General features: G+C 42.9%; 1 long non-coding RNA gene across 1 annotated transcript in view; it reads right to left on the minus strand.

Annotated features, from left to right (window-relative positions):
* LOC134730450 (uncharacterized) overlaps nt 1-9,594 on the minus strand; it is a 90,567-nt gene extending 80,973 nt beyond the window's left edge. Inside the window, exons 1-3 of the long non-coding RNA XR_010112215.1 lie at nt 4,668-9,594; nt 3,066-3,286; nt 1,431-2,307 (exon numbers count right to left, since the gene is read on the minus strand). This is a non-coding gene — a long non-coding RNA (uncharacterized LOC134730450). The remainder of the gene's footprint in view (nt 1-1,430; nt 2,308-3,065; nt 3,287-4,667) is intronic.
* Between the last annotated feature and the right edge of the window lie 630 nt (nt 9,595-10,224).

Here is a 10,224-nt window from a genome sequence, read left to right on the forward strand (position 1 = left end):
ACACCTGCAGGTTCCTAGCCAGCCAAACTTGAATGTGGTTACTTTAGCCAGCTTGCTGAATCAAGCATGGAACTGGGGAAAGTGGAAATAGGATATCAACAGAAAGCATGTCCCTCTTTGGACAGGATTAAATTGGTTGAGGGAAGGAATCGAGACAGCAGCATGTATCCAACTTTCTCTTCTACCACTTAGAGGCACTTACATGTTATTTGATCTAACCTTTCATTCAGCCCTTTGAGGTAGGCATCATTAACCGCCCCCACTTTTTTTTTTTGAGACGGAGTTTTGCTCTTGTTGCCCAGGCTGAAGTGCAGTGGCGCAATCTCGGCTCACAGCAACCTCCGCCTCCCGCATTAACCCCATTTTTATAGATAACTCATCAGTTATGCAACCCATCAGTTATGTTTGTGTTTCACAGTGAGATATAACTACAGTGGCTTTCTACAAGAAAAGTGTTTATTTTCTCATGTAACCAGCACAGAGGCAGAAAGGCTAGATATAGCATCACCTGAACAAGACTGAAGAAAGAAAGAAGTGGTGAATGGAGAGTGGAGGTACTAGCAGTACCTAGCACAGCTGATGAAAGATTAAGTAGGATACTAAATGCAGACAGTCAGCAAAATAAATAAAGCCAGAATTTGAACCTTGGACTGAACCCAAAGTCAGTGTACCCCCGCCCATATTATAATGACTCTGGATGAGATCCTAAAACTGGAAGGCACAGATTACCTTAGGTTAAGCCATCAGCATGTAGGAGCAGTTACCAAAATAAGCTCTTCATTTCCACCTTCCTCCTCAGAGCTAATTACCACCGCCATCGCTTTCAGCACCTTATCTACCCTTATGTTGTGATTTTCCTCTGATTTGGTCTTGAGGCTGCTCTGGAGAGTGTCTGTAAACTCTAGCCCTGTCCTGAGGAGGCTCCAGGGGAAGTGGTCGTGCAGTGGCATGATCTTGGCTCACTGAAACCTCCCCCTCCTGGGCTCAAGCAATCCCCACCTCAGCCTTCCGAGTAGCTGGGACTACAGGCATGCGCCACCATTCCTGGCTAATTTTTTGTAGTGGGGAAGTTTTGTCACGCTGTCCAGGCTGGTCTCGAATTCCTGGGCTCAGGCAATCCACCTGCCTCAGCCTCCCAAAGTACTGGATTACAGGCACGAGCCACTGCACCCAGCCAGGATACTTCTTTATCCTCGTAGACGGCCTAATGCCTAAGTGTGACCCATGACCAGGTGTCCCTCTCACAGGAAACACTGGCAGAAGCCCTTGTGGCTCTTTTCTGGCCTGGGTCCAGTTTATTCCTACCAGGATAGTCACTCTCTGGGAAAACCCTGAGCGGGAGAATTAGATTCAGGTATGTTGGTCAGGTGAGACACAGAGGGGGCCACAAAACAAAATATATGAAATGAGAGAAGCGTTTTATTACTTACACGTCCCTGAGGGCCAATGGGAAGTCCAGAGACAGCAGGGCACTCGATCGGCAGGTGGGAAGGGAGAGTGAGGGCTTGAGACTAGGCCTCCATGGAGGCCCACGGGCTTTCCTCTGGGAGTTGTGGATTGGCCAGTTTAAATAAAACAAGTGTGTATGGGGGTGGGGGTGGGGGGGTGGCTTATTTGCCTGACTCCGGTGTTGACCTTAGGTTTCCTCATGGTCAGCAGCTGTGGAGTGAGTTGGGCTTTGGGTTGGTGAGATGAGAAACACATGGGCTCCTCCAGGCATGGTGGTTCATGCCTGTAATCCTAGCACTTTGGGAGGCTGAGGCAAGTGGATCACATGAGGTCAGGAGTTTGAGACCAGCCTGGCCAACATTGTAAAACCCCATCTCTGCTAAAAATATAAAAATTAGCTAGGCGTGGTGGTTCATGCCTGTAGTCCCAGCTACTTGGGAGGCTGAGGCAGGAGAATTGCTTGAACTGGGAGGCAGAGGTTACAGTGAGCCAAGATGGTGCCACTGCACTCCAGCCTGGGTGACAGAACAAGACTCCATCTCAAAAACAAAAAGAAAAAAAAGAAAAGAAACACACGGGCTCTATCATGCCCCTCTAAGGAAGAGAAGTCACACCTAGACCAAAGGTGGCAGGGTGCGACTGGGTTTCACACAGCTGATGCTGGGTCTAAAAGTGGACGCTGAGGCAGCAGCTGTAGTAGACAAGTGATTGACACCTTGAAGATGACGTTTCTAAAGTTTCTTCCTTCAAGAGAACACATGTACATTGTCTTGTGCCCAGCACCAGCAGGTGTGGACACCAATCGCTCTTCTCACAAAAGCCATCTTTTTAGTTGCCATTGCCAGGGTTTTGAGGGAACTAGAAAGAAGGTCAGGAAGCTAATTAGGGGAGGGATGCACGCTTATGGAAGATAATCTCATGCTGAACATCGTGGTGAAAATTTATCCCTTGAGTTCTTCTTTGAAGGGGGTTTTGCTTTTCTAAGTTGTATTAACTTCATTGCATTTAGCCAACACTCAGGAAAGCATTACAAGAAAAGGTGGCTGTGATGTTTTTTCCCAGATTAAGTTGTCAACCTAATTTTACATAAGTCAATAATAAGAAAATTCTGGCAGATGACTTCTATGAGCAGGTAACATTTCCTCTCCTAGTTATCAACATGGCCCAGGTTCAAAATGGCTCAGTGTAGGATGGGAACAAGTGTAATGTGCTTCTAAGTTAATTGTTTTATTTTGAAATAATCACAAACTTACAGAAACATTATAAGTATGTGACAAATAACTCCTTTTTTCTGGATCTATTTGTAGTTCACCAACCTGATTCCCATCACCTCTAAATACTTTAGTATGTATTTCCTACAAACAAGGACATTCTCCTGTAGAAACATGATGTAACTATCAAAATCAGAAAAGTAACCCTTACATAATGTTGCCATCTAAACCTCAGCCTTCCTTCCATTTTAGCCAATTGTCTCCTACGTGTCTTTTATGGCAAAAGGCTCCAGTTCTGAATCATGCACTGCATTTGTCACGTCCCTTAGGTCAACTTTAGTCTGAAACAGTTTCTCATTTTTGTCTTTTCTGACCTTGAATCTGTGAGGATTACAGGCTAGTTACCTTGCAGAGTGTTCCTCAATTTGAGTTTTTCTGATGTTTCTTCATAGTCAGATTCAGGTGATGCTTCTTTAGAGGTAATATCACAGAAGTCCTAAATGCCTCTTGTCAGGTGGCACAGGATTTCCATTTAATGGAAACATCATTGATGATGTTTCTTCACTTTGACACTTGAGTCAGGTGATGTCTGCCAGACATTCCCATTGTAAAGTTACTTTTCTCCTCTGTAATTAACAGGTGTTGGTCGAGAAATCGTTTGAAATTATGTAAGTATCCCATTTATCAAACTTTATTTTATTCACTTCTTTCTTTATATCTGAGTGGATTTACATTTCCTATTTTGTTCAACGGGTTATAACCTTTCATTATTATTTAGTTTGTTGCACAAATTGTCCCGTTTGGCCAGTAAGGGCCCTTTCTAGCCAGCTTCTAGTCTTTGTGATATGTTTCCATCATTCTTTGATCACTTCCTTTTCTGGCTCAAGATGTCCTAGGCTCATCTTTTCTTTTCCCAACCCTGAAATCAGCTATTTCTCCAATAAGCCCTGGTTTCTTTTAGTGGAAGGTGATTTTTAGAGATCGAGATCTGGGTATTAGGATTATCACTACTCCTAGGCATTTCAGCCGACAGAGGTAGGCACTGGATCTGTGTTACAGTAGGTAGCTAGGCAGGCATGAGCAGGGCGGCGGAGGGCTCCCCCTCAACACACACCAGGAGTGTCAGGCAACCAGCAGGTGATTGTCAGGCAGTTGTTAACTGTTTCTCTGAATAATTGGTCACAGCCAGCGCCAGGGAGAGGTAGTCTCCTAATAGATAGAAAACATCTGAAACTGGTCAGCAGCTTCCCAATAAGATCTCAGGAGTGGGGTGAAGTAAAGCAAGATGCCGGAAGTATGCCAACATATAAAACCCTAGGTCAACAGGTCAGGCTGCACATTTGGTTTCTCAAGTTGCTCGCTTGGCCCTCTTCCAAGCTGTACTTTCCTTTCCTCCCTGTTCTAAAGCTTTTTAATAAAGTTTTACTCCTGCTTTGAAACTTGCCTTGGTCTCTCCTTCTACCTTATGCCCCTCAGTCAAATTCTTTTTTCTGAGGAGGCAAGAATTGAGATTTGCCGCTGGTAACTTGGGGGTAACTTGGATACCTGCCACCCCTAACATCTGTGTACACACACACATTTAGAGCTACATTTATACATCTATGGATATGGAAAACCATGGATTCACACTGATACATTAAATTCCCATTCAACACCGTGGCTTCCATCTCATTTTCTCCCTCTCCACATTTGTAACTCCCTTCACTAATGGTGAAAAATCTCCATTCCATATGATTAATATATTTTGTATTTTATCAAATCCCCTGGATGTAACCAACCTCCCACTGACCCATCGCCACGTGCTCCCCTGTACTCACCTCTTGTGGGTCCTAGCTCTCTATAACTGAGCTGCCCCTACAGGGATGCCTTCCTCACCCAGCGTGGCTCTGACACCCTGCAGCAGCCCCCCCGACTTCCACCCTCTCCCTCCCACTGCCTGGCATCCTCAGCTTGGGGTTCGATTCTCTGTGCTGGGCCATTCTCTTCAGGGACACTGTCCATACTTACTTGGGCTCCAATACTCTGTAGGACTTGAACACACCATGCTGAGCTGCCCCTCTGCAGGACTGCCTCCTGACCCTGTCCTGATGCAGGCACTGCACTCTGTGCCACTGTGGTTTCCTTCACCCTGGCGCCCATACAGTCTTCGCTCTGCCCTACCTAATGGTTTTAGCACTGAATTGTTCAGGAAGGAAAGAGAATGAGAAAGAAGTCATGAGATCTGGATTAAAACAAAATTTAGAAAATAGCATTGGAACTCGAAATGAACCATGACCTTTGATTTGAAAGAAAGAAAAAGAGAAGGAATTTTGGAGGCCTCCAGGCCAGTGGTCATTTCCTCTGTTGAGGGCAGTGGATTAAGTGGTATTTATGTGTTTAAAGGGGCAGATCCCTGCACAGTAGAAGTGGTTTTCCCCCTAATAGGTAAAGGAGACAATAGGTCTAGAGAATGCCCACTGTTGGTCTAGCCTTGGAACAACAGAGGTGGTGCATCAGCTTAGTTTTTCAACACCAGCTGCACCCATAGTGGATGATCACGCACATCCTTCAGAGAGGCCTCAGGACCTCCTGGCCCATGGCTCTGGCTTCTGTGACTGCCCTAGCAACTTGACCCTCAAGGATTCTTTTCTTCCGCTACATAAAAGATAATCTCATAGGAGGCTTCATCATTTATCTTCAAAGCTTTAAAAATAAATTTGGACATTGTGTTTAGTGCACGACTTACTTGAAACTGCTGCTGTTTAGGAGAGTGGATTTCAGTATTATTCATGAATTCTGTGAGAATCTAGACGGTTGTTTCACACTAGGCAGAAATTTCAAATGATTACAAAGGAAAACATGAGTCTTTTAAAATAACTTGGTATGTTTATTTAGAAACACAGGAGGTAATGGAAGTTTGTATTAGTATGTTTTAGCAAAGCCTTATCAAGATGGACACTGGGAACTCCTGACAACACCATGGCACAATGACTGGCCGGCCTCTCAGGCTGTGTACCTGGCCTCTCGTCCTTAAGCAGAGCACAGCACAGCCTAACAGCCCCTCTCAAGAAATAGCAGTGAGGAAGGAGTTCGTGCTATGTCTGCAAATTCCCCAGGAGAAAAGCCTTGGTTTGTTTAAGAAAACATATTTGCTTGTTTTTATATTTCTAGAAAAGATTAGCAAAATTCTTGCCCTTTAGAGTTTTTAAAAAGGTAAAATAGAATTGTGATTGGGGGAAATGTTAGCACTTAGTTTCCGTCTTGAGTAAAATCATAAAGCAAGATTCTCCAACCCATGGCCCACCGGCTGCATGCAGCCCAGGATAGCTTTGAATGTGGCCCAACACAAATTCATAAATTTTCTTGAAACATTATGAAATTTCTGTTTGCATTTTTTTTAAAGCTCATCAGCTATCATTAGTGTATTTTATGTGTGGCCTAAGACAATTTTCCTCCTTCCAATGTTGCCCAGGGAAGCCAAAAGATTGGACAGCCTTGTAGGTCAGAACACTCCTCGCCTCAGAGGGGCCTCCTTCCTGCAGTGCCAGCGAGGACCTGTGAGGCTCTGCTGGGGCGCAGACGCAGACAGGCCGCCCCACCTCAGCCTCACTGCCTTGTGAGCCCTGAGGCCCAGGAATGTGCACGACTAGAGACTCCATTCTTAGTTTGAGGGCTGGAAGCAGTGGGATCATGAGTGGGTATTTCCAGGTCCTATAATGATAGAGAATTAAGGAAAACTGAAACCCTTCAGCCAGCCTCAGGACCCGAGAGTCCTGTGTTCTCTGTTGTGATCAAAGAAACAAAGTAAAGTGTATCCCGAAAAGTCACTCAGCCCTAATTACGGCAGGACTCAAAACAGAGGGAAAGAAAGTAGTGATCCTATGACAGGATACCTTGCTTATAAGGTGGCTTTCTAAGCAAAAACCATGAATAAATTATAATCGAAAATTTCTACACAAAAATCTTTGAGGATAAATGGAACTGTGTTCACTGGGCACTTAAAACACATACACACAAGGCATAATATCGGTGGATTAACTTTGCTTCAAGAAATAACATAGATCGTGCAAGTCCCTGTGTGGTTAAGACTTTTGGCAGAAAAATTAAGCAATCTTTGTCCAAACTTTAGTGTGTGTAAGAATCTCCCAGGAAACTGTTAATAATGCAGATTCCTCAGCTCCACCCCCAGAGATTGCTTCACATGTCCACGGAGCAAACTGTAATAGACAACAAATTAGGGAGAAAAGAGGAAGGGTATCATAGTCGGCCAGGACTGTTTAGTGTGATGGAGGCCTGGGGAGCCCAAGTCCCTCATTGTTGAGCTGCAGATAGCCAGGAGAAAGGCATGGGTGTACCTCCTTTGAAAAGAACAAATTTACTAAATTATAAAAGTAATATATTATATTCAGTTAAAGAAACAACTAATACTATTATCCAATTACTCTAACATGTTAACTCTATTATTACATCATTCCCGTCTTTTTAACAGATGCCTAATTTTACACAATCAGAGGACATGCATTTATAAATTGCCTCCTCCTTTCCTCTCTGTTTTATTGCACATAAGCCCTATTCCATGTCTCCTCCTGGTCTCCCTAAACATAATCGTAATGAGCTCCATGTTGTCCTATTGGTTTCAAGGTCACTTACTTTATCATCATCCAGCTGTTGAACGTTTACTTTGCTTCCAGCGTTGCCATGTTGAATACCTTCATTCCTAGAACCTTTGACCTTCGGTTCCAATCTGAAGGTAGATTCCCTTCATCCTTCGGATCTGTTTTTTTTAACCCACTGAATGCTCTTCTCTTGTGATCTTCCTCTCAAGTCAGGGCCCAGGTACAGCCTACTGGCCTTGAGAGCAGTGCTGCAAAGGGCTGGGGGCAGTGGAATTTTCACCGAGTCCAACTACTGAAGGATGCTAAGAAGGAAGGGAATTTTTTTTTTCTGTGCTAGAGATTGTCCAGATCTCTGGAATAATTGCAAAAAACAAACAAACAAAAATAAACAAACAAGAATCTCTCAGGGACCAAAGAAGAGCTTATAGAATTAAAGAAAAGAGGCTTTTTGGAATGAAAGGAAAGGAGAAAAACAGAAAATAAAACACAACCTGAAAGCTTGAAAAATGATAACAGCTAATGCTTATTGAGTTCTTTTTTTGGGACTTTGAGGGATCCGAGGAAATGGTGTCCCTCTTTCCTGATCCGCTTCTAAACAAACAGAGGAATAAGAGAAAGGAGTGGCAGATAGTGGCCAAAGCTGCACCTTTGTTACTGATATAGGCTGAGGAAGGAAATGGTTTATTTCTGTAGGCAAATGCTTTTCTCCAGAGCCACTTCTAGGGTGCGCAAGGTCCTGGGGAAATATTTTTGTTGGGTTCCTGTCTACATAAACAATTTGACTTAAAAATATATTACAAAATTCATGAGCCCATGTGTGATACTGTGATTTGTCAATGAAGATTTAGATCAAATAATGAATGAAGAAGTCCTTCCATGTGGAAGGAAACATCAGGAATGGGGAAAACGTGTTCCTACCCAACACTGACTATGTGCCAGATCCTAAGTACTTTACATATGTGAACTCACTCATAATAACCCTAGATAGAAAACCATCTGTCCATGTTTTATAGATGAGGCAACAGGTACATGGAGGTTGAGTAAGCTGCTCAAGACTTCACAGCTAGAACGTGGTAGGACTAGGATTTAAGCTCAGTCAGCCTGGCTGATGAAGGAAAGAAGGAATGAAGGAGAGACAGGAGAGAGGGAAGAAGGGAAAAAGAAAAGTGAGAAAAGGCAAGTGCCTGTCACCTCTAGAGCAACTGGCAGGATTGTTTAGTTCCTTCCAACTTGGAGTCTGTAAATAAATATTGCCTCAGCTTCCCTCTTTTTAAACTCAAGGAAGTTTGCCCAGAACAACCTAAATTGGTATTCCCATTTGATAGGAAAAAATATTCGTTTTAGGTGCAATCAAGCTTATCTTCACTTTTGTAGAGATCATCTCTGACATTAACAAGTTGCCAGAGAACGCTGTTACTCAATTTATAAGACAAAATGTTCCCTTCATTGTCTTTAGTTTTTTACCCAGCAGGTTTCCTACTTTAAGACCAGGAGGCAATTACCGGCTCCTAGTGATCATCAATCAGTGTTGTCATCCTTAAAGAGCTCAAAATTTCATCCTGTATTTCTATTTTCATAAAGTGCTGGCTGCAGAGCAAGCTCTCAGAAATGTCCCTGCTTCCCCACGCCAAGTTTTAGGTCTTAAAACTGACCCAAAACCGAAGCAGAGAAACAGAAACTCACAAACAGAAGGCTTGCTCTGCTTATTTAAGTCATTATTTTCCCACTTTGCTGGTGGAAGAGTATCTGGGACAAAGTAGGTTGTAGGCAAATGCTACCTATTCAATGAAGGCCATTTTTTCTGACCTCACCGTAGCTGCTGCCTTGACTCACCAGAGAATTACAGTGAGTACAGGTGAAAGGAAAGCAGGAACAGTATTTGGCATAGTAAAGAAAACTGTTAGTAGTCAGAAGAACTAAATTCAAGTCCTAGCTCCAACACTGGTTGGCTGTGTATGATCTTGGGCAAGCCACTGTTTCTTCCTTAAGGGAGCTAATATAGTGGTTATTTAGATCATTAATTTTTTATTGATTCTCAGCACAAAGCAGTCAATGAACAGACAAGCATCTTTCACCAAGTTGCTTTGGCAACATTCTCTCAGACTCCTGTTAGGTGCCTGTTCCTAGAGATGATGAGGCTATGGGTATTCATTAACCAAAGGGATTAATCATCTGGGATAGAGACCAATTAGGACAGAACAAGATCATGTAGAGTGGATTTAGTGTGAGACACAGCAGGGACCCGATGTTTATCCCTGGTCAATCACAACTTGCTTTCTACCCAGGCCTTACCAGTCTTTAGAAATACAACAGGCTTCCTTTGACCACATCATTGTTCTTACCTATTTACAGGTGCGGACAGTGGTCACTGACACTGTGGACACCATAGGGGCTGGCAAGAAAAAAAATGATGGAGGCAGAATTCTGTCTACAGTGGATATAAAAGTAACATAAATTGCATCTGCTGAGATCAGGTTTTTTTTTCCAGGTAAGAGAGTAAATCAATTTAATGTTCAGGCTCCTCTCCTTAACCTCTTCAGGATTATTCTCTGTGATTGTTAATACAGATAATTACCAACTTCTAAGTTTTTTGATCTAAATGTTTAGTGTTTTCATCTCCGATGTAATAATGTTTAAAGGGTTATTGAGTTTACAAGGTTAGTCTGCAAGAACTATTAGTCATGTCACTAAAATTTATTTTGTTTGTACTTACCTTGAGTTATTAACTCACTCACCTATGCAGTAAGCAATATAACAAAGCAGTTAAGGGCATTGGGTTGGAATCCTGACTCCCTTACTTAACTCGCTATGTGAGCCTTGGCAGCTACTTAATCTTTTGATGTCTTTGGGGAATTATAATAGTGTTTACTTCTAAGTTTTATTAGGATTATATAAGGATTAACTAAGATGTTGCATGTAAAATGACCCAAAAATATTCCCAGCACATAGTATGCACTCAATAAACGTTA

The sequence above is a fragment of the Pan paniscus genome, chromosome 4 (assembly GCF_029289425.2).
Source record: "Pan paniscus chromosome 4, NHGRI_mPanPan1-v2.0_pri, whole genome shotgun sequence".
Taxonomy (NCBI): Eukaryota; Metazoa; Chordata; class Mammalia; order Primates; family Hominidae; genus Pan; species Pan paniscus.